The sequence below is a fragment of the Phyllopteryx taeniolatus genome, unplaced genomic scaffold (genome assembly GCF_024500385.1).
Source record: "Phyllopteryx taeniolatus isolate TA_2022b unplaced genomic scaffold, UOR_Ptae_1.2 contig_60, whole genome shotgun sequence".
Taxonomy (NCBI): domain Eukaryota; kingdom Metazoa; phylum Chordata; class Actinopteri; order Syngnathiformes; family Syngnathidae; genus Phyllopteryx; species Phyllopteryx taeniolatus.
In genome coordinates, this window is record NW_026903558.1 from 48,673 (window position 1) to 72,542 (window position 23,870).

The 23,870-nt window shown below is 43.2% G+C and overlaps 4 non-coding genes across 4 annotated transcripts; 1 reads left to right on the top strand and 3 right to left on the bottom strand.

The window, feature by feature from the left end:
- Positions 1-6,477: 6,477 nt before the first annotated feature.
- trnam-cau (transfer RNA methionine (anticodon CAU)) lies at positions 6,478-6,549 on the top strand. The gene has a single exon. It is a non-coding gene; the product is annotated as a tRNA-Met (tRNA).
- A 7,597-nt stretch (positions 6,550-14,146) lies between these two features.
- Positions 14,147-14,228, bottom strand: trnal-aag (transfer RNA leucine (anticodon AAG)). The gene has a single exon. It is a non-coding gene; the product is annotated as a tRNA-Leu (tRNA).
- Positions 14,229-18,344: 4,116 nt separating this feature from the next.
- On the bottom strand, positions 18,345-18,426 carry trnal-aag (transfer RNA leucine (anticodon AAG)). The gene has a single exon. It is a non-coding gene; the product is annotated as a tRNA-Leu (tRNA).
- Positions 18,427-22,079: 3,653 nt separating this feature from the next.
- Positions 22,080-22,161, bottom strand: trnal-aag (transfer RNA leucine (anticodon AAG)). The gene has a single exon. It is a non-coding gene; the product is annotated as a tRNA-Leu (tRNA).
- Between the last annotated feature and the right edge of the window lie 1,709 nt (positions 22,162-23,870).

The following is a 23,870-nucleotide window of genomic DNA, read 5'->3' on the forward strand; positions in this document are numbered from 1 at the left end:
TAGTACAGCGGATGCGTGCTAGGGCCCATAACCCAGAGGTCGATGGATCGATACCCTCCTCTGCTATCTGGAGCTGGTTCTCCGTAATCGTATGTCTGCTCATAGAATGTTGTGGAACTGCTATCATTTAACGTTTTACTCTTCGTGAGAAATATTTTGCGATTAAGACTATTCAACTCGCGGCACGGTAGACGACTGGTTAGAGTGTCAGCCTCACAGTTCTGAGGATCTGGGTTCAATCCCCGGCCCCGCCTGTGTGGAGTTTGCATGTTCTCCCCGTGCCTGCGTGGGTTTTCTCCGGGCACTCCGGTTTCCTCCCACATCCCAAAAACATGCATTAATTGGAGACTCTAAAATTGCCCGTTGGTGTGACTGTGAGTGCGAATGGTTGTTTGTTTGTATGTGCCCTGCGATTGGCTGGCAACCAGTTCAGGGTGTACCCCGCCTCCTGCCCGATGATGGCTGGGATAGGCTCCAGCACGCCCGCAACCCAAGTGAGGAGAAGCGGCTCAGAAAATGGATGGATGGATGGACTATTCAACTCATTGGCTGAAGCCCACAGGTAGTGACCCTTTCCTCAATTCACTTCGTACTGACAAAAAAAAATTGTCCTTTATTCACTGTTCTGTCAATTTAAAATCACTGTGTAAGTACCCATAAAGGTGGCACGACAGTTCAGCGTGAAAGACAAAGGTAATGCCTGTTAAGGCATTAAGGCAAACACTTTCAGGGGAGCTAATAATTTACGGCGACAAGCAAACAGTCCAAACAGAACGGCAAAGAGCTCGACTTTTTTGTGGACAAAAATATCTAGTCCCAAAAGCCTTGTCGGAGCCAATGACAAAATAGTAAGACATCAACTATATTGACAAGGAACTGGCAGTGGTGGGATTTGAAGCCACACCTCCTGAGAGAATGCAGGCTGAATCCAGCACCTTAGACCGCTCGGCCACACTACCTGAAAAGCCCATCTTTGTATGGGGAATTTTATTGGTAAATGTAAGCCTGACCAAGAAGTAAAATGATGGGATCCCCGCCATTCCCTATCATAGCCAACCTTGACATGAAAAATGTGGTAAGCAGAGCTCTGAAATCATTTAAGCCAACAACTGCAATTCATTCGTTGAGAGAATAATCTTCTGACTAGATCAAACAAAAGGATTTTAGCCCCGAAATTGGTCTGATTAGCTATCGCAGCCGATTTCCCAGATCGGGCCCTACAAATTTCTTGTGCAAAAGAAAAAGAAAAACCCTAAAAAAATGAAGGAAAATGGTTTTGAGGAAACAGAATACTGGATGAGACTAGCCTCAAATAGAGAAGAGGGAGACAGAGAACGGAAAGAGAATGTGGACAAAATAAGAAAGGAAAAATAATGTGAAAAGAAAGACAGGGAATGTGTAGAGAAGGAAAAAGAACAATTAATGTTCCAGAGAAAGGAGGATGATGAAACAGGACCAGTGTCGAGGAGAAGAGAGAGAGTTGTTGAAGAAAGTGAAAAAGGGGCAGGTGTAACTGCCCCCCCCCCCCCTTTATCCTAAATTACCACCGCCTCCACATTATGAGGCAACACCACACAGAATGACTAGATCAGACGGAACTGAGTTGAAATGGTCAAAACAACTGGGAGGATTGCTATCTCCCGCACCGACTACTCCACAAATAACTAATATGTCACCTGACCAAGGAGACCTGTATCCAATGATTCAGGTAGCCAACCCAAACACCCAAGATGGTGCCGACCTGACTATTTTAGTTTATAGGACCTGGACTATGGACGACGTCAAAAAGACCGTAGAAGAACTGACACCACATAAAGCAGTCATAAACCAGTTTGTTGAGGAAATGGAAAATTTAAGACGATCATATTACTTAAATGGTGCAGAAATCCAACAAGTGTGGATGGCGGCCATGGGTCCAGATTGGCATAATATTAGAGAACCATGGAATCCAAGAGATGCAAATGGGATTTTTGGCCCATGATAGTTGCGAATTGGGACACTGGGTGCAAGGATTAATTAACAGAGCAACCCAGCGTTTCAGACAGAGAGCAAATTACACTGAAATAGGAAGAGTAAAACAAAAGGATGAGCCTTTTGAGGAATACAGAGTAAGAATGACAACTGTATTCAAGACTTACAGCGGGCTGCAGGAGGATGGAGATGTAAATGGGCCATTTCAACATTACAAGATGACATCTATGTAAAACCAAACAAAAAACCTATCCTACCAAAAAATCTCGACAAATGGGCTGCTATATTGAGTCATGGTGTAACACATCCCAACAGGAGGGATGGTGGATCAGATACATCAACATTATACAATTTATGGCTTTAATTCTTATTCCCAAAAAATGTTGTAGGGCATGTTTGATATGTGAAAGGCACTTTGTAAGGATATCATTCCTCAATATGGTATTCCTGAAAAAATATACAGTGATAACGGTGCCCATTTTGTTAACCAAATTGTGAAAAAGATAGGAGTGATGTTTCACATTGATCTAAAGAATCATTGTGCTTGCCACCCTCAAAGCGCTGGATTAGTGGAAAGGATGAATGGAACAATAAAAAACAGACTCTGGAGACGGCATCTAAAGCCAGCGGAAAATGGCCATCATTTTGCAGGACAATGAGGACGTCAGTGGGCGTTGGACCAATCAGATCAACTTCTTAAACACCTAACCTATAATTCCATTACAACAAGGTGGCAATTTTTTTGACTTGATTTCATTGTCACATTTCTGTGGGGCCAATTATGTATTACTCGTGCAGTCACTGTAGTTGTCTCGCCATGCTGCACTATTTGCATATACTAGCCACTCATGCCAGAGTAGCATCTGCTCCATTTGCACACTGATTGAAGAGTATCTGTAACATTTGCACAACCAACGTCCCAGATTATCGCACTACTCGTCACTTTAAACTGCATACACTCCTTGAAGTCTCAGCGCCCCTTGCACAATGGTCATTGCACCGGTCTATTGCAATATTAGTCATTCGAACTGCTCTAAGTGCTAGAGGACTCTGCATCTTTTTGCACAATTGTTTTTTGTCAATGTCTCTGTCTCCAAAGTGTTCTGTAAATTGACTGTCTGTTGTACTAGAGCGGCTCCAACTACCGGAGACAAATTCCTTGTGTGTTTTGGACATACTTGGCAAATAAAGATGATTCTGATTCTGATTCTGAGATGACAGCGATTCTATACTTCCTTTTTGAAACATTGTATAAGTCGGGGGCAAGAACAGATAGCTTTGTTCAGTCTGCGCTGTCTCTGCTGAGGCTAGGATAAGCGTAGCTACTGACCCAGAGCTCTGTAAAATGTAGACTCCTCTGTCAGGTATAAATTGGTTGACTTTTAAGACGTCGTTATAATTGTAGCTCTTTCACGAAAACGAACACGCATGGAACCTCGAGAGTAATAGGTGATTATAAAATTCAGGTTCCTACAGTATCAATAGTGGTAGAAATTAACGTCAATCCGTAGCCAAGAGGGGACATCTGGTGGTGGTGTGGAAATGCTAGACTATTTGATAAATTGCCAAAGAATGTAACAGGTATTTGTGCCCTCCTGACTTTGTTGTTAATTGTTATCGGCACTTCCCATGTCTGTCTGTACAAGAATTAACAGCTGGGTTATCCACTGTCATGCCAGAACATTGGCGACGTCAGAAAAGAGAAGCAGACTGGCAGGGCCAAAATGATCCAACATACATTGACGCCGTTGGTTTTCCCCATGGTGTTCTAACCCTAACCTGACATACAGAAGCGTTACGGCATGATTCGACGGAACGCCGGCATGTTTACGTACAACCGTATGTGCTTGCGCTTGCTAGGGTAAATAACATTTTGTTGCCTGCTTGCGAGCGTATCGTATGAAAAGTACGTGAACATACCTCAAGCAATCCTTCAATGAACGTTCTCTCCCGAGCACCAGTGACGAACAGGTTTTTCCTCATTTTGTCCCCCCACAGTCACTCACATGCACACGCTCACACAGAAACAAGACGTTGGCGCGGCGCATTGTTGTTGTCGTCACCATCGTAACGAGTGTGTCCCGTCGCGTTGACCGGTGACACGTTTTCTGCTTCCACCTCTCGGACAGTGTTTGATTTGACAAGATAAAGCCCAGTGATGGTAAAATCAAAATCATCTTTATTTGCCAAGTATGTCCAAAAAACACAAGGAATTTGTCTCCGGTTGTTGGAGCCGCTCAAGTATGACAATAGACAGTTAATTGACAGAGAACACTTTTGAGACATAAAGACATTGACAAAAACAACAGTCACTGAGCAGTAAAGGGTTGCTAGTTATCTGGTAATGCCGGTACATTTTATTTATTTATTTTTTTGACAATTGTGCAAAAAGATGCAGAGTCCTCTAGCACTTAGAGGAGTTTGACCATTGTGCAAAGGGCGCCGAGACTTCAAAGAGTGTATGCGGTTTAAAGTGACGAGTAGTGCGATAATCTGGGACAATGTTGGTTGTGCAAATATTGCAGATACTCCTCAATCAGTGTGCAAATGGAGCAGATGATACTCTGGCATGAGTGGCCAGTATTGGTCAACAACAGATATGCAAATAGTGCAGCGTGGCGAGACAACAACAGTGAGTGCACCAGTAATGTATAATTGGCCCCACAGAAATGTGACAACGAACTCAAGTCCAAAAATTGCCAGCATGTTGTAATGGAATTGTAGGTTAGGTGTTTAAGAAGTTGATTGCAAGAGGGAAGAAGCTGTTGGAATGTCTGCTAGTTCTAGTTTGCATTGATCGGTAGCGCCTACCTGAGGGAAGGAGCTTGAAGAGCTGGTGACCGGAATGTGGAGGGTCCGAGAGGATTTTGCACGCTCTTCTCTTAGTTCTGGCAGCGTGCAAGTCCTCAAGGGTGGGTAGGGGGGTACCGACAATCCTTTCAGCAGTTTTGATTGTCCGTTGCAGTCGGAGTTTGTCCTTTTTTGTAGCAGCACCAAACCAGACTGTGACAGAAGAACACAGGACGGATTCGATGACCGCTGTGTAGAACTGCCTCAGCAGCTCCTGTGGCAGGGTGTGCTTTCTCAGAAGCTGCAGGAAGTACATCCTCTGCTGGGCCTTTTTGAGGATGGAGTTGATGTTGGTCGCCCACTTCAGGTCCTGAGAGACTGTAATTCCCAGGAACTTGAAGGCCTCGACGGTTGACACAAGGCAGCTTGAAAAAAGACGGGATAGGTGCTATCGGAATAAATGTCGAGTAGTGTTGCCACTGTCTGCCCGAGAAACGGCAAGATTTGATGGCAGTAGTCTGACATGTCATCGGGAAAGACCAAATGTGTCTTGTAGCCTGATCCAGCCATGAGACAAACCGAACAGCCCCGTTGCTGGACCGCCTACTTGTCAGACGGTAAGAGAGTTCATACAAACTAGGACGACTTGACAGAAGAGTGGGGCAGCAGAAGCGTACTGGGCCCATAATCCAGAGGTCAATGAATCGAAACCCTCCTCTGCTATCTGGAGCTGGTTCTCCATTATCGTATGTCTGCTCATAGGATGTTGTGGAACTGCTATCATTTAACGTCTTACTCTTAGTGAGAAATATTGTGCAATTCAGACTTGTCAACTCATTGGCTGAGGCCCACGGGTCGTGAGCCTTTCCTCAATTCACTTCTTACTGAAAAAAAAAAAAATCAGAATTTATTCACTGTTCTGTCAATTTCAAATCACTCTGTCAGTACCCATGTACTGGTCTCCATCAAGTTGCGCTGCCGGAGAGTTGTTGATATGTCACACTGCACGGAAGATATAAAAAAAAAAAAAACTTGCCAGATAATTTTGGCGTAGGGCCAAAGAAGTTTTGTCGTTCCTGACATATGTCGGGACCCGATCTGGAAAATTGGCTGCGATAGCTAATCGGGCCAATATTGGACTTAAAATCCTTTTGTTTGATTAAGGCATAAGAAGAATATTCTCTCAGACAATGAATTGCAGTTGTAGTCTTAAGTGATTTAGGAGCTCTGCTTTCCACATATTTCATGTCAAGGTTGGCGATGATAGGGAAGGCCGGGGATCCTTTGCTTGGTCGGGCTTACATTTACCAATTAAATTCCCCTTACAAAGATGGGCTTTTCAGGTAGTGTGGCCGAGCGGTCCAAGGTGCTGAATTAAGTATCCAGTCTCTCAGGAGGTGTGGGTTCCCACCCCACCACTGCCAGTTCCTTGTCAATGTAGTTGATGTCTTAGTATTTTGTCATTGGCTCCGACAAGGCGCTTGTGACAATCGATATTTATGGCCACAAAAAAAGTCGAGCTCGGAAAAAATGTCGAGTAGTATCTGCCCGAGAAACGGCAAGATTTGGAGGCAGTAGTCTGACATAGTGTCATTGGGAAAGACCAAATGTTCCTTGTTGCCTGACCCAGCCATGAGACAACCCGAACAGCACTGTTGCTGGCGGCTGATATTTGTCAGACGGTAAAAGAGTACATACCAACTACAATGACCAGAGAGCAGAGTGGCGCAGCGGAAGCGTGCTGGGCCCATAACCCAGAGGTCGATGGATCGAAACCATCCTCTGCTATCAGGAGCTTGCTCTCTGTTATTTTATGTCTGCTCATAAGATGCTGTGGAACTGCTATCATTTTACATCTTACTCTTAGTGAGAAATATTGTGCAATTAAGACTTGTCAACTCATTGGCTGAGGCCCACGGGTCGTGAGCCTTTCCTCAATTCACTTTTTACTGAAAAAAAATAAAATCATCATTTATTCACTGTTCTGTCAATTTAAAATCACTCTGTCAGTACCCATATCGGTGGCACGACAGTTCAGCGTGAAAGACAAAGGTAATGACTTTAAGGCAAACAATTTCAGGGTCAAGGTAATATAGAATACTTTATAATATTCTAATATGTAATTCTATATGTAATATAATATAATATAGTTTCATGGTGTAACTGGTTTGGAAGGTAAGCAAGGATGTTTATTGCAGTGTAATCAGATAAGGGGGTAGGAGTTTATTGCAGGAAAGCCACCCCCACCAGGGTGTATGTGGAGACGGCATCTGGAGCCAGCGGCAAATGGTCATCATTCTGCAGAGCAACGATGACGTCAGATGGGACCATGGACCAATCAGACGACAGCGATTCCATACTTCCACTTTTAAACATTGTATAAGTCTGGGGTAGAATCAGATAGTTTTTTGTTCGACTACTCTATCTGCTAAGGATAAGATAGGGATAGTTACGAACCCAGAGCTCTGCAAAATGTATAGACTCATCTGTCAGGAATAAATTGGTTGTTTTTTTTAATACATTGTTATGAACGTAGTTCTTTCACGAAAACGAGCATGCTGGGAACCACGAGAGAAATAGGAGATTTTAAACACAGGTTCCTTCAAATGGTGACCCCGACGTGATCATGAAAGAACATCAGATAAAAGGACAGAGGAGCTGACAGAAATTCAGTTGGACTGCAAATCTCCCCGGTGTACCGAAATAAAAAAGGTGATCAGAAGCCTGTTTGATTATATCACGAATTCTGCACATTGGAAATTGCGGAATTTGGGAGACTTGTGGTACAGTTGTTTTGTTGTCAATAGTTAATAAGACGTTGTGTTGTTAAAATTGCATAATCAGAAGTCAGGGTAACTGTTAAATATATTGTAGAAATTATCATTTATTTGCTTTGCTAGCATTAGTATTATGGACGATTTTGAGAAAGGAAGATGTCTCGCCTTCAAGAAGATGACTCAGCAGGAATCATCTGATAGAAGGGAGACTTGACCAAGGACGTGCCCGGGGACGTGGCAGGCGTTGGTCTCATGTCTTCACCTTGGAACCCTCCCCTGAGTGTGTTGTGTCTTGTAAGCTTAGTATGTTATGTCTTGTAAACTCAGAAACCTCCCTATTCCAAATAAATACAGGAGCAACGGAAGAGATTGTTTAGAGCATGATGAGAGGCTGTAATCTGAACAATCTCCCATACGCCCTCCTCATGAGAAAAAGAAACCAGCGTCTTCCTTCCTTTTGTGTCTATTTTTTATAGGTGTTGGGTAAGATAGAGCCAACATTAAATTGGTCCTTCGAGACGGACGTCAACACACCCGAGGATTCCAGTTGTGGAGCCGACTTCCAGTTAAGAGACCGTGGCCACGGCAAGTAAGACCCTTTCCGGGACTGGTCTTCGTTCTCTTCAACTGGGATCTGAAGGTTGACGACAATCCACAGGATTGAAGATGACTTTGGTGAGTTAAATTTAAAAAACATTTTTTAGGAAAAAGGATTAAAGAGTGAGTGAATTGCGCGACAAAGAAGTCTGCGGCAGAATAAACCTTGTATAATACTAGTCACTGGCAAGTAAAAGAGGGACGGCGGAGTCCGACAAATTCCGCGAGGACGGCGGAGTCCTGTACATACTTAAATTCCGTGTTTCTATGTTTCCGTGTTTTCGTGTGTTTGTAAAAACGTTACTAGTATTGTGTGAATGTGTAAAAGTATGAATGTATAAGATGGGATTGTAAGTGACAACTGGGTTTGGAAGCAGATGCAAGAATCCTCCGCCTCGTGTGGGTAGAAGCTTTAGGATTACCAAAACTCAGACATTCATTGTCACCGTCATTTTGAATAAAGTCAGTATTTAGGTCACTCTAGGTGCAAATAAACTGACTTCCAAATTCACAAAATGGAAAAAAATAACAGTAAAACGGATCCAAAAGAACGCCTAATGTGTAAAGACTGGAAAACACTTCCAAAATAAAACATTTAAACACGTGGATAACCAAATACGGTTTCGCTGGACACCTTCGAGACAAAATAAAATGTCGACACAAAAATAATATATAAAAAATAGAAAAAGGGGGATATGACGACTTATTCTTCTGGCTAAACATGGTGTCTAAAAGAGAAAAGGGAAGTAAGAAAAAGAATGACTTAGCAAGTGAACAGAAAGGGCAGGCAGGTAGGGATAAAGAAATGTTCTTTCAAAAACAGAAAGATGACGAGACAGGACCAGTGGTAAGAGTAAATGAGGAAAAAGATGGTTGAGAAATAAGTGTGAAAAGAATGATTGAGGTGGCAAATTCAAACGTCCAAGAGGAAAAAAAAAGAAACTATTTTGGTCTATAGGACCTAGACTAATGAGGATGTGAAAAAGGCCGTACCTGGCATCACACCCTACAAAGTCGACATTGATATGAGAAAACGTTACGACATGCGACACCTGCAAAATTACTGTAGATTATCTGTACTCAGACAAAGAAGCAAAAGTCACGGCAGGAATTATTTCACCAGTACAAACTAGACCCAAAACAGAATATAGACTATGCATTCGTCGATAGCCATTAAAACCAGATGCACGTGAAGGAATCAAACCGGTAATTGAAGCACTAATTAAGGCAGGAGTTATAGTGGAGTGTCCAGAATCACCATGTAACACACCCATTTTACCCGTAAAAAAGGCCCCACCTTCAGTGGGTTGGAGAATGGTACAAGAGTTAAAGGCAATAAATTCTGCAGTAATACAGAAAGCAGCATGCGTACCAGATCCACACACATTGTTAAATTCATTAGGACCAGACGCTACTGTGTTTACAGTAGTGGACATAAGTAATGCATTCTTTTCTGTACCAGTAGAAAAGAACAGTCAATTTTGGTTTGCATTCAGATTTGAGGGCAAAAAATATACATTTACTAGATTACCACAAGGTTAATGTGAAAGTCCAACCATTTATTCAAAAGTAATGACAACAAGCATGTCTAAATTCACTCCCTGAGGAGGGAGTCAAATTTTACTATATGTAGATGATGTTCTCCTGGCATCTCCAGATGGAGAGACATGCAAAGATTCATTGGCCTTACTGCATCATCTTGCAGAAGAGGGACATACAGTTAACAAAAATAAATTGCAATTGTGTAAAAGGCAAATCAAATATCTAGGCCATAATTTAAGTGTCGGAGGAAGGACTATATTAGAAGACAGGAAAGCTACAGTCTTAAAAAATCCTAAACCACAGATGAAGAAACATATAATAATCATTTTTAGGTCTGACAAATTATTGTAGAGCATGGATTCCAAACTATGCAGAAATTGTTGCACCATTGTCAAAATTAATGTATGAAGAAAACCTTAAAATGACATCACCTGTTTAATGGAATACAGAGGCAGAAAAGGCCTTCTGTGACATTAAACAACATTTGGTGTCCAGTACTGCGCTGGCCCTTCCAAATTTAATGACAAAATATTCATTCAAATGGTAGATTGTAAAAGCTATTACATGACCTCCGTACTTACACAACAATACGGTGATAAGCTAACACCAATAGCTTATTTTTCGACTAAATTGGACAGCGTGTGCATTACCGCATTGTGTCAGAGCAGTTGTGGCAGCCTTGATGGCAGTCGAGAGCAGTTCCACAATTGTGTTATTTCATCCATTAACTCTTAAGGTCCCACATACAGTGTCTGCTCTCCTATTGCAAACAAATATGGCGTTTTTATCACCTGCAAGACATTTATCTTGCATGGCCATCTTGCTGTCACAACCACATTTGACTGTTGAGCGATGCACGACCTTAAATTCAGCCACACTAATACCCTTACTTGATGAAGGCACGCAGCATGATTGTCAGGAATTGGCTGAACAAGCTGCTGAATTAGTAGCATTAACCGAGGCATGCAAACTAATGATAAATAAAGATGGTACAATCTATACTGATAGCCAATATGCGTATTCCACAACAAGAAGGCAATTATTGGGAAAAACAAAGTGCAAAACTACAAAATGAAACAAACACTTCCAAAAAAAAAGAAAAACCTTTTCAAATGGGCTGCTATATTGAGCCATGGTGTGTCACGTGTCTGAACCGGAGGGATGGTGGCACAGATACATTGACACTTTACAGCCCTAAAAAATAGCAGAAAGAAACACGTGGGTTCATTTAACACACTGTAAAAGAGTCATTTCAGCTGAGTACTCAAATAGGGAAGGTGAGCAAAAGTCTGATAACGGAGCGGGAGCAGATGTGTAGATTCTGAAAACGCTTGCTGATCAGTGAAGAAAAGACACCAGCCCTTTTAGTGAGAACTCAGCAGAAAGGCACACCCGCGTTGGTTATGAGATTCGATAGGTTGTTACGTAGCAACTTTGGCTACTATGGTGTTGGTTTTGTTTATGTGGTATATGGGACGTCCCACCCTGAATGATACCAACTGAGAGGTCTAAATCATGGGATCCTATATATCCCGTAATAAAAGCAGACAAACACAAACCAATGTTTTCTACTTTTGTAACACCGAGTAATTTTACTTCTATAAACATGATTAGTAAAGGCAAGAAATTAGGACCACTGTATACCCTATGCCTGTTCAAGATTGAATGGAAAAAGCACCAATGTTGTTGTCAAATCTAGAACATAGACAAAAAAGAGATTTATCCTGGCAGAGGCAAAATTATTCAACATAAAACATACATCGACGCCATAGGTATTCCTCGTGGGGTTCCTAATCAATACAAATTAGCTGACCAAGTTGCAGGAGGATTTGAATACTTCATATGCTGGTGGTGTACGATTAATAAAAATGTTGATGGGATAAACTATATCCACTTCAATGTACAGAGATTAGGAAATTGGACTCAGAGTGGGTTGGAAGCTGTGCATGAGCAGCTCAAGGACGTTCCAAAACCGCATAGCTGTCGACATGCTCCTCGCAAGAGAGGGAGGTGTTTGCGGTATGTTTGGAGAACAAAGAATAGTGCTTCAGATGGCAGCTTAACCAGAGCCATCGATGGTCTACGGACCCTCAATCAACATTCCTTGTGGGACAGCTGGATGGATGTTTTTGGTAAATACAAAACCATAATTTCACCAATATTGATATCAATTGCTGTTTTTGCAGCCATTCTGACATTGTGTGGATGTTGTTGTATCCCATGCATTCGGGCTTTAATCAGTAGATTAATCACCACAGCAATTAACCCCCGTGGATAACCTATGGAGCAGATGTATCCTTTATTGGATGTTGATAATGATGACGATGATGATGATGATGATGTTGTTTTACCTGATTTGTTTCCTGATCCAGGTGATTACGATGTTTAAACAACAACATTAATGTATGACAAGTTTACTCTGAGTGTAAATGTATTTGTTTCAAAAAATGATTCTACAGTTAAAAATCGAAATGAAGTGACTGTAAAATGATATGAGAATTTGTGCAAATACATGATAAACAGGAGGGAAATGTTAAATATATTGGAGAAGTTATCATTTATTTGCTTAGCTTGCATTAGTATTATGGACGATTTTGAGAAAGGAAGATGTCTCGCCTTCAAGAAGATGACTCAGCAGGAATCATCCGATAGAAGGGAGACTTGACCAAGGACGTGGCCGGGGACGTGGCAGGTGTTGGTCTCATGTCTTCACCTTGGAACCTCCCCTTAGTGTGTTGTGTCTTGTAAACTTAGTATGTTATGTCTTGTAAACTCAGAAACCTCCCTATTTCAAATAAATACTGAAGCGACGGGAGAGATTGTTTAGAGTGTGATGAGAGGCTGTAATCTGAACAATCTCCCATACGCCCTCCTCATGAGAAAAAGAAACCAGCGTCTTCATTCCTTTTGTGTCTATTTTTTATAGGTGTTGGGTAAGATAGATCCAACAGTAACAGAGGACCTGACGTCAGGGTAACAAAGTTCCTGACAAACCAGGATAATAGAAAATCCTGGGAGAGAGTAGGGTAACAAGGTACCTACTTGTCCCGTCGTAGACTGACTTGAAATTGGACGCGGTTTCAAATTGTAACGTTTCGGTAGACGGGGATTTTGGGACCCCCAAAAACCGATTTAGAATAAGATGAGTGTGCCATCAAAACCCTGGGTTGTGAATTGGACAGTCGAGTGTAGAGGTAATGAATGTGATATGTGTCGGAGTGATTACCAGAAGTCATTGGAGGATTTGTGGATTGAAATAGAAAGTCAGAAAAAGAAACAAGCAGGATTTAGAAGTGTGTGGGCAAAGTGGAAAAAAAAGGAATGTAAGTTGTTTCACGTAACAGATGAGTTTCAGAAGGAAGAAAGAGAGGCTATTCTGAAAGGAAAAAAGATGAAGGAAAAGTTGGATGCTGCAGGGTGGAGAGAGAAAAGAGATTTGAATAAGAAAATAGAAGACAATGAAAAATTGAGGAGAAAAAATTAATGAGATTTGTCTGGTGTGCACTGCCATGAGTGCATACCAACTACAATGACCAGAGAGCCATGGCAGCTGTTCAGCGAAAAGAAAAAAAGAGCGACAAATTACACCGCTGAATACAATTTGAATACAAGACATTGGCGCGCCGCATTGTTGTTGTCGTCACCATCATAACGAGTGTGTCCCGTCGCGTTGACCGGTGACAAGTTTTCTGCTTCCACCTCTCGGACAGTGTTTGATTTGACAAGAAAAAGCCCAGTGATGGTAAAAGAGGGGATAGAGTGCTATCGGAAAAAATGTCGAGTAGTGTCTGCCCGAGAAACGGCAAGATTTGGTGGCAGTAGTCTGACATAGTGTCATCGGGAAAGACCAAATGTGTCTTGTCGCCTGATCCAGCCATGAGACAACCAAAACATCCGTTGCTGGCGGCTGATATTTGTCAGACGGTAAAAGAGTACCTACCAACTACAATGACCAGAGAGCAGAGTGGCGCAGCGGAAGCGTGCTGGGCCTATAACCCCGAGGTCGATAGATCGAAACCATCCTCTGCTATCTGGAGCTTGCGCTCTGTTATCCTGTGTCTGCTCATAGGATGCTGTGGAACTGCTACCATTTTACGTCTTACTCCGAGTTAGAAATATTGTGCAATTAAGACTTGTCAAATCATTGGCTGAGGCCCACGGGTCGTGGGCCTTTCCTTTCACTTCTTACTGAAAAAAAAAAAAAATCGTCATTGATTCACTGTTCTGTCAATTTAAAATCACTCTGTCAGTACCCTTATAGGTGGCATGACAGTTCAGCGTGAAAGACAAAGTTAATGACTTTAAGTCAAACACTTTCAGGGGAGCTAATATATTACGGCAACAAGCAAACAATCCAAACAGAATGGCAAAGAGCTCGACTTTTTTGTGACCAAAAATATCTATTGTCCCAAGTGCCTTGTCGGAGCCAATGACAAAATATTAAGACATCTACTATATTGACAAGGAACTGGTAGTGGTGGGATTTGAACTCACGCCTCCTGAGAGAATGGAGCCTTAATCCAGCGCCTTGGACCGCTCGGCCACACTACCTGAAAAGCCTGTCTTTGTTAGAGGAATTGTATTGGTAAATGTAAGCCCGACCAAGGAAGTAAAATGATGGGATCCCCGGACTTCCCTATCCTAGCCAACCTTGACATGAAATATGTGGAAAGCAGAGCTCCTAAATCACTTAAGACTACAACTGCAATTCATTGACTGAGAGAATATTCTTCTTATGCCTAGATCAAACAAAATGATTTTAAGTCCAATGTTGGCCCGATGAGCTATCGCAGCCAATTTTCCAGATCGGGTCCCGACATATGTCGGGAACGACAAAACTTCATGTTGTGTGATATAATCCACGACAAACGATTTGGCCCTACGAAGCCAAAATGATCTGGCATATTGTATTTTTTTGGATATCTTCCGTGCAGTGTGACATATCAACAACTCTCTGGCAGCGCAACTTGATGGAGACCAGTTGAATTTTGGCATCGCCTCCAGTGCTTGCCGTTGTCAACATACTTGCGCGCCGTTGTTAACATTTATTCTCATGCACAAACCAATGTTTACCGAAGCTTTAGGGCATGATTCGACATGACGGAGCCATTTTTACGTACAACCGTATGTGCTTGCGCTTGCTAGGGTATAGAACATTTTGTTGCCTGCTTGCGAGCCGTATCGTATGAAAAGTACGTGAACATACCTCAAGCAATCCTTCAATTAACGTTCTCTCCCGAGCACCAGTGACGAACAGGTTTTTCATTTTGTCCACCCACAGTCACTCACATGCACACGCACACACAGAAACAAGACATTGGCGCGGCGCATTGTTGTTGTCGTCACCATCGTAACGAGTGTGTCTTGTCGCGTTGACCGGTGACACGTTTTCTGTTATCTTTTGTCTGCCCATAGGATGCTGTGGAACTGCTATCATTTTACGTCTTACTCTTCGTCAGAAAAATTGTGCAATTAAGACTTGTCAACTAATTGGCTGAGGCCCACGGGTCGTGAACCTTCCTCAATTCACTTCTTACTGAAAAAATAAAATAAAATCGTCATTTTTTTCACTGTTCTGTCAATTTAAAATCACTCTGTCAGTACCCATATCGGTGGCACGACAGTTCAGCGTGAAAGACAAAGGTATTGACTTTAAGGCAAACACTTTCAGGGGAGCTAATATTTTACGGCGACAAGCAAACAATCCAAACAGAACAGCAAAGAGGTCAACTTTTTTGTGGCCAAGAATATCTATTGTCCCAAGCGCCTTGTCGGCGCCAATGACAAAATAGCAAGACATCAACTATATTGACAAGGAACTGGCAGTGTTGTGATTTGAACCCACGCCTCCTGAGAGACTGGAGCCTTAATCCAGCGCCTTGGACTGCTCGGCCACACTACCTGAAATCCCCATCTTTGTAAGGGGAATTATATTGGTAAATGTAAGTCAGACCAAGGAAAACTGGGATCAACGGACCCCTATCACAGCCAACCTTGACATGAAATATGTGGAAAGCAGAGCTCCTAAATCACTTAAGACTACAACTGCAATTCATTGGCTGAGAGAATATTCTGCTTATGCCGAGATCAAACAAAATGATTTTAAATCCAATATTGGCCCAATTAGCTATCGCAGCCAATTTTCCAGATCGGGTCCCGACATATGTCGGGAACGACAAAACTTCTTGTTGTGTGATATAATCCACGACAAACGATTTGGCCCTACGACGCCAAAATGATCTGGCAAATTGTTTTCTTTGGATATCTTCCGTGCAGTGTGACATATCAACTCTCCGGCAGCGCAACTTGATGGAGACCAGTAGGATTGTGTATTGTAACCGGCGCATCTCCTCCAGTGCTTGCCATTGTCAACATACTTGCGTGCCGTTGTTCACATTTATTCTCATGGACAAACCAATGTCGCTTTAGGGCATGATTCGACGTGACGCCGCCATTTTTATGTACAACCGTATGTGCTTGCGCTTGCTAGGTTGCCAAAATGATCTGGCAAATTTTTTTGGGGGGATATCTTCCGTGCAGTGTGACATATCAACAACTCTCCGGCAGCGCAACTTGATGGAGACCAGTTGGATTTTGTATTGTAACCGGCGCATCGCCTCCAGTGCTTGCCGTTGTCAACATACCTGCGCGCCGTTGTTTACATTTATTCTCATGCACAAACCAATGTTTACCGAAGCTTTAGGGCATGATTCGACGTGACGCCGCCATTTTTACGTACAACCGTATGTGCTTGCGCTTGCTAGGGTACATAACATTTTGTTGCCTGCTTCAATGAACGTTCTCTCCCGAGCACCAGTGACGAACAGGTTTTTCCTCATTTTGTCTCCCCACAGTCACTCACATGCAGACGCACACACAGAAACAAGACATTGGCGCGGCGCATTGTTGTTGTCGTCACCATCGTAACGAGTGTGTCCCGTCGCGTTGACCGGTGACACGTTTTCTGCTTCCACCTCTCGGACAGTGTTTGATTTGACAAGAAAAAGCCCAGTGATGGTAAAAGACGGGATAGGGTGCTATCGGAAAAAATGTCGAGTCGTGTCTGCCCGAGAAACGGCAAGATTTGGAGGCAGTAGTCTGACATAGTGTCATCTAGAAAGACCAAATGTGTCTTGTCGCCTGATCCAGCCATGAGACAACCCGAACATCCCCGTTGCTGGCGGCTGATATTTGTCAGACGGTAAAAGAGTACATATGAACTGCAATGACCAGAGAGCAGAGTGGTACAGCGGAAGCGTGCTGGGCCCATAACCCAGAGGTCGATGGATCGAAACGATCCTCTGCTATCTGGAGTTTGCTCTCTGTTATCTCGTGTCTGCTCATAGGATGCTGTGGAACTGCTATCATTTTACGTCTTCCTCTTAGTGAGAAATATTGTGCAATTAAGACTTGTCAACTCATTGACAGGCCCACGGCTCGTGGACCTTTCCTCAATTCACTTGCTGAAAAAAAACAAAAAAATCGTCATTTTTTTCACTGTTCTGTCAATTTAAAATCAGTCTGTCAGTATCCATATCGGTGGCACGACAGTTCAGCGTGAAAGACAAAGGTAATGACTTTAAGGCAAACACTTTCAGGGGAGCTAATATTTTACGGCGACAAGCAAATAATCCAAACAGAACGGCAAAGAGCTCTACTTTTTTGTCCAATATTGGCCCGATTAGCTATCGCAGCCAATTTTCCATTTTTACGTACAACCGTATGTGCTTGCGCTTGCTAGGGAACATAACATTTTGTTGCCTGCTTGCGAGCCGTATCGTATGAAAAGTACATGAACATACATCAAGCAATTCTTCAATGAACGTTCTCTCCCGAGCACCAGTGACGAACAGGTTTTTCCTCATTTTGTCCCCCCAGTCACTCACATGCACACGCATACACAGAAACAAGACATTGGCGCGGCGCATTGTTGTTGTCGTCACCATCGTAACGAGTGTGTCGCGTCGCGTTGACCGGTGACACGTTTTCTACTTCCACCTCTCGGACAGTGTTTGATTTGACAAGAAAAAGCCCAGTGATGGTAAAAGACGGGATAGGGTGCTATCGGAAAAAATGTCGAGTAGTGCCTGCCCGAGAAACGGCAAGATTTGGTGGCAGTAGTCTGACATAGTGTCATCGGGAAAGACCAAATGTGTCTTGTCTCCTGATCCAGCCAAGAGACAACCCGAACATCCCCGTTGCTGGCGGCTGATATCCTCTGCTATCTGGAGCTTGCGCTCTGTTATCTTGTGTCTGCTCATAGGATGCTGTGGAACTGCTACCATTTTACGTCTTCCTCTTCGTGAGAAATATTGTGCAATTAAGACTTGTCAACTCATTGGCTGAGGCCCACGGGTCGAGAACCTTTCCTAATTCACTTCTTACTGAAAAAAAAAAATAAATCGTCATTTTTTTCACTGTTCTGTGAATTTAAAATCACTCTGTCAGTACCCATATCGGTGGCACGACAGTTCAGCGTGAAAGACAAAGGTAATGACTTTAAGGCAAACACTTTCAGGGGAGCTAATATTTTACGGCGACAAGCAAATAATCCAAACAGAACGGCAAAGAGCTCTACTTTTTTGTGGCCAAAAATATCTATTGTCCCAAGCGCCTTGTCGGAGCCAATGACAAAATATTAAGATATCAACTATATTGACAAGGAACTGGCAGTGGTGGGATTTGAACCCACGCCTCCTGAGAGACTGGAGCCTTAATCCAGCACCTTGGACCGCTCGGCCACACTACCTGAAAACACCATCTTTTTAAGGGGAATTTTATTGGTAAATGTAAGCCCGACCAAGTAAGTAAAATGATGGGATCCCCGGACTTCCCTATCATAGCCAACATTGACATGAAATATGTGGAAAACAGAGCTCCTAAATCACTTAAGACTACAACTGCAATTCATTGGCTGAGAGAATATTCTTCTTATGCCTAGATCAAACAAAATGATTTTACGTCCAATATTGGCCCGATGAGCTATCGCAGCCAATTTTCCAGATCGGGTACCGACATATGTCGGGAACAACAAAACTTCTTGTTGTGTGATATAATCCACGACAAATTATTTGGCCCTACGACGCCAAAATGATCTGGCAAATTTTTTTGGCGGGATATCTTCCGTGCAGTGTGACATATCAACAACTCTCCGGCAGCGCAACTTGATGGAGACCAGTTGGATTTTGTATTGTAACCGGCGCATCGCCTCCAGTGCTTGCCGTTGTCAACATACTTGCGCGCCGTTAACATTTATTCTCATGCACAAACCAATATCGAAGCTTTAGGGCATGATTCGACGTGACGCCGCCATTTTTACGTACAACCGTATGTGCTTGCGATTGCTAGGGTACATAACATTTTGTTGCCTGCTTGCGAGCCGTATCGTATGAAAAGTACTGAACATACATCAAGCAATTCTTCAATGAACGTTCTCTCCCGAGCACCAGTGACGAACAGGTTTTTCCTCATTTTGTCCCCCCACAGTCACTCACATGCACACGCACACACAGAAACAAGACATTGGCGCGGCGCATTGTTGTTGTCGTCACCATCGTAACGAGTGTGTCCCGTCGCGTTGACCGGTGACACGTTTTCTGCTTCCACCTCTCGGACAGTGTTTGATTTGACAAGAAAAAGCCCAGTGATGGTAAAAGACGGGATAGGGTGCTATCGGAAAAAATGTCGAGTCGTGTCTGCCCGAGAAACGGCAAGACTTGGAGGCAGTAGTCTGACATAGTGTCATCTCGAAAGACCAAATGTGTCTTGTCGCCTGATCCAGCCATGAGACAACCCGAGCATCCCCGTTGCTGGCGGCTAATATTTGTCAGACGGTAAAAGAGTACATACAAACTGCAATGACCAGAGAGCAGAGTGGTACAGCGGAAGCGTGCTGGGCCCATAACCCAGAGGTCGATTGATCGAAACGATCCTCTGCTATCTGGAGCTTGCTCTCTGTTATCTCGTGTCTGCTCATAGGATTCTGTGGAACTGCTATCATTTTACGTCTTACTCTTAGTTAGAAATATTGTGCAATTAAGACTTGTCAACTCATTGGCTGAGGCCCACGGGTCGTGAACCTTTCCTCAATTCACTTCTTGCTGAATAAAATAAAATCGTCATTTTTTTCACTGTTCTGTCAATTTAAAATCACTCTGTCAGTACCCATATCGGTGGCACGACAGTTCAGCGTGAAAGACAAAGGTATTGACTTTAAGGCAAACACTTTCAGGGGAGCTAATATTTTACGGCGACAAGCAAACAATCCAAACAGAACAGCAAAGAGGTCGACTTTTTTGTGGCCAAAAATATCTATTGTCCCAAGCCCCTTGTCGGAGCCAATGACAAAATAGTAAGACATCAACTATATTGACAAGGAACTGGCAGTGGTATGATTTTAACCCACGCCTCCTGAGAGACTGGAGCCATAACCCAGCGCCTTGGACCGCTCAGCCACACTACCTGAAAACCCCATCTTTGTAAGGGGAATTTTATTGGTAAATGTAAGCCAGACCAAGGTAAAATAATGGGATCAACGGACTTCCCAATCACAGCCAACCTTAACATGAAATATGTGGAAAGCAGAGCTCCTAAATCTCTTAAGACTACAACTGCAATTCATTGGCTGAGAGAATATTCTTCTTATGCCTAGATCAAACAAAATGATTTTAAATCCAATATTGGCCCGATTAGCTATCGCAGCCAATTTTCCAGATCGGGTCCCGACATATGTCGGGAACGACAAAACTTCTTGTTGTGTGATATAATCCACGACAAACGATTTGGCCCTACGACGCCAAAAGATCTGGCAAATTGTTTTCTTTGGATATCTTCCGTGCAGTGTGACATATCAACAACTCTCCGGCAGCGCAACTTGATGGAGACCAGTAGGATTGTGTATTGTAACCGGCGCATCTCCTCCAGTGCTTGCCATTGTCAACATACTTCCGCGCCGTTGTTCACATTTATTCTCATGCACAAACCAATGTTTACCGTCGCTTTAGGGCATGATTCGACGTGACGCCGCCATTTTTATGTACAACCGTATGTGCTTGCGCTTGCTAGGGTACATAACATTTTGTTGCCTGCTTGCGAGCCGTATTGTATGAAAAGTACGTGAACATACCTCAAGCAATCCTACAATAAACGGTCTCTCCCGAGCACCAGCGACGAACAGGTTTTTCCTCATTTTGTCTCCCCACAGTCACTCACATGCACACGCACACAGAAACAAGACATTGGTGCGGCGCATTGTTGTTGTCGTCACCATCGTAACGAGTGTGTCCCGTCGCATTGACCGGTGACACGTTTTCTGCTTCCACCTCTCGGACAGTGTTTGATTTGACAAGAAAAAGCCCAGTGATGGTAAAAGACGGGATAGGGTGCTATCGGAAAAAATGTCGAGTCGTGTCTGCCCGAGAAACGGCAAGATTTGGTGGCAGTAGTCTGACATAGTGTCATCTAGAAAGACCAAATGTGTCTTGTCGCCTGATCCAGCCATGAGACAACCCGAACATCCCCGTTGCTGGCGGCTATTTGTCAGACGGTAAAAGAGTACATACAAACTACAATGACCAGAGAGCAGAGTGGTGCAGCGGAAGTGTGCTGGGGCCATAACCCAGAGGTCGGTGGATCGAAACCATCCTCTGCTATCTGGAGCTTGCTATCTGTTATCTTTTGTCTGCCCATAGGATGCTGTGGAACTGCTATCATTTTACATCTTACTCTTCATCAGAAAATTTGTGCAATTAAGACTTGTCAACTCATTGGCTGAGGCCCACGGGTCGTGAACCTTTCCTCAATTCACTTCTTACTGAAAAAAACAAATCATTTATTCACTGTTCTGTCAATTTAAAATCACTCTGTCAGTATCCATAGAGGTGGCACAACAGTTCAGCGTGAAAGACAAAGGTAATGACTTTAAGGCAAACACTTTCAGGGGAGCTAATATTTTACGGCGACAAGCAAATAATCCAAACAGAACGTCAAAGACCTCTAGGATGCTGTGGAACTGCTACCATTTTACGTCTTCCTCTTCGTGAGAAATATTGTGCAATTAAGACTTGTCAACTCATTGGCTGAGGCCCACGGGTCGTGAACCTTTCCTAATTCACTTCTTACTGAAAAAAAAAAATAAATCGTCATTTTTTTCACTGTTCTGTGAATTTAAAATCACTCTGTCAGTACCCATATCAGTGGCACGACAGTTCAGCGTGAAAGACAAAGGTAATGACTTTAAGGCAAACACTTTCAGGGGAGCTAATATTTTACGGCGACAAGCAAATAATCCAAACAGAACGTCAAAGACCTCTACTTTTTTGTGGCCAAAAATATCTATTGTCCCAAGCGCCTTGTCGGAGCCAATGACAAAATATTAAGATATCAACTATATTGACAAGGAACTGGCAGTGGTGGGATTTGAACCCACGCATCCTGAGAGACTGGAGCCTTAATCCAGCGCCTTGGACCGCTCGGCCACACTACCTGAAAACCCCATCTTTGTAAGGGGAATTTTATTGGTAAATCTAAGCCCGACCAAGTAAATAAAATGATGGGATCCCCGGACTTCCCTATCATAGCCAACATTGACATGAAATATGTGGAAAACAGAGCTCCTAAATCACTTAAGACTACAACTGCAATTCATTGGCTGAGAGAATATTCTTCTTATGCCTAGATCAAACAAAATGATTTTACGTCCAATATTGGCCCGATGAGCTATCGCAGCCAATTTTCCAGATCGGGTACCGACATATGTCGGGAACAACAAAACTTCTTGTTGTGTGATATAATCCACGACAAATTATTTGGCCCTACGACGCCAAAATGATCTGGCAAATTTTTTTGGGGGGATATCTTCCGTGCAGTGTGACATATTAACAACTCTCCGGCAGTGCAACTTGATGGAGACCAGTTGGATTTTGTATTGTAACCGGCGCATCGCCTCCAGTGCTTGCCGTTGTCAACATACTTGCGCGCCGTTGTTAACATTTATTCTCATGCACAAACCAATATCGAAGCTTTAGGGCATGATTCGACGTGACGCCGCCATTTTTATGTACAACCGTATGTGCTTGCGCTTGCTAGGGTAAATAACATTTTGTTGCCTGCTTGCGAGCCGTATTGTATGAAAAGTACGTGAACATACCTCAAGCAATCCTACAATAAACGGTCTCTCCCGAGCACCAGCGACGAACAGGTTTTTCCTCATTTTGTCTCCCCACAGTCACTCACATGCACACGCACACAGAAACAAGACATTGGTGCGGCGCATTGTTGTTGTCGTCACCATCGTAACGAGTGTGTCCCGTCGCATTGACCGGTGACACGTTTTCTGCTTCCACCTCTCGGACAGTGTTTGATTTGACAAGAAAAAGCCCAGTGATGGTAAAAGACGGGATAGGGTGCTATCGGAAAAAATGTCGAGTCGTGTCTGCCCGAGAAACGGCAAGATTTGGTGGCAGTAGTCTGACATAGTGTCATCTAGAAAGACCAAATGTGTCTTGTCGCCTGATCCAGCCATGAGACAACCCGAACATCCCCATTGCTGGCGGCTATTTGTCAGACGGTAAAAGAGTACATACAAACTACAATGACCAGAGAGCAGAGTGGCGCAGCGGAAGCGTGCTGGGCCCATAACCCAGAGGTCGGTGGATCGAAACCATCCTCTGCTATCTGGAGCTTGCTCTCTGTTATCTTTTGTCTGCCCATAGGATGCTGTGGAACTGCTATCATTTTACATCTTACTCTTCATCAGAAAATTTGTGCAATTAAGACTTGTCAACTCATTGGCTGAGGCCCACGGGTCGTGAACCTTTCCTCAATTCACTTCTTACTGAAAAAAAAAAATCATTTATTCACTGTTCTGTCAATTTAAAATCACTCTGTCAGTATCCATAGAGGTGGCACAACAGTTCAGCGTGAAAGACAAAGGTAATGACTTTAAGGCAAACACTTTCAGGGGAGCTAATATTTTACGGCAACAAGCAAATAATCCAAACAGAACGGCAAAGAGCTCAACTTTTTTGTCCAATATTGGCCCGATTAGCTATCGCAGCCAATTTTCCATTTTTACGTACAACCGTATGTGCTTGCGCTTGCTAGGGAAAAAAACATTTTGTTGCCTGCTTGCGAGCCGTATCGTATGAAAAGTACGTGAACATACATCAAGCAATTCTTCAATGAACGTTCTCT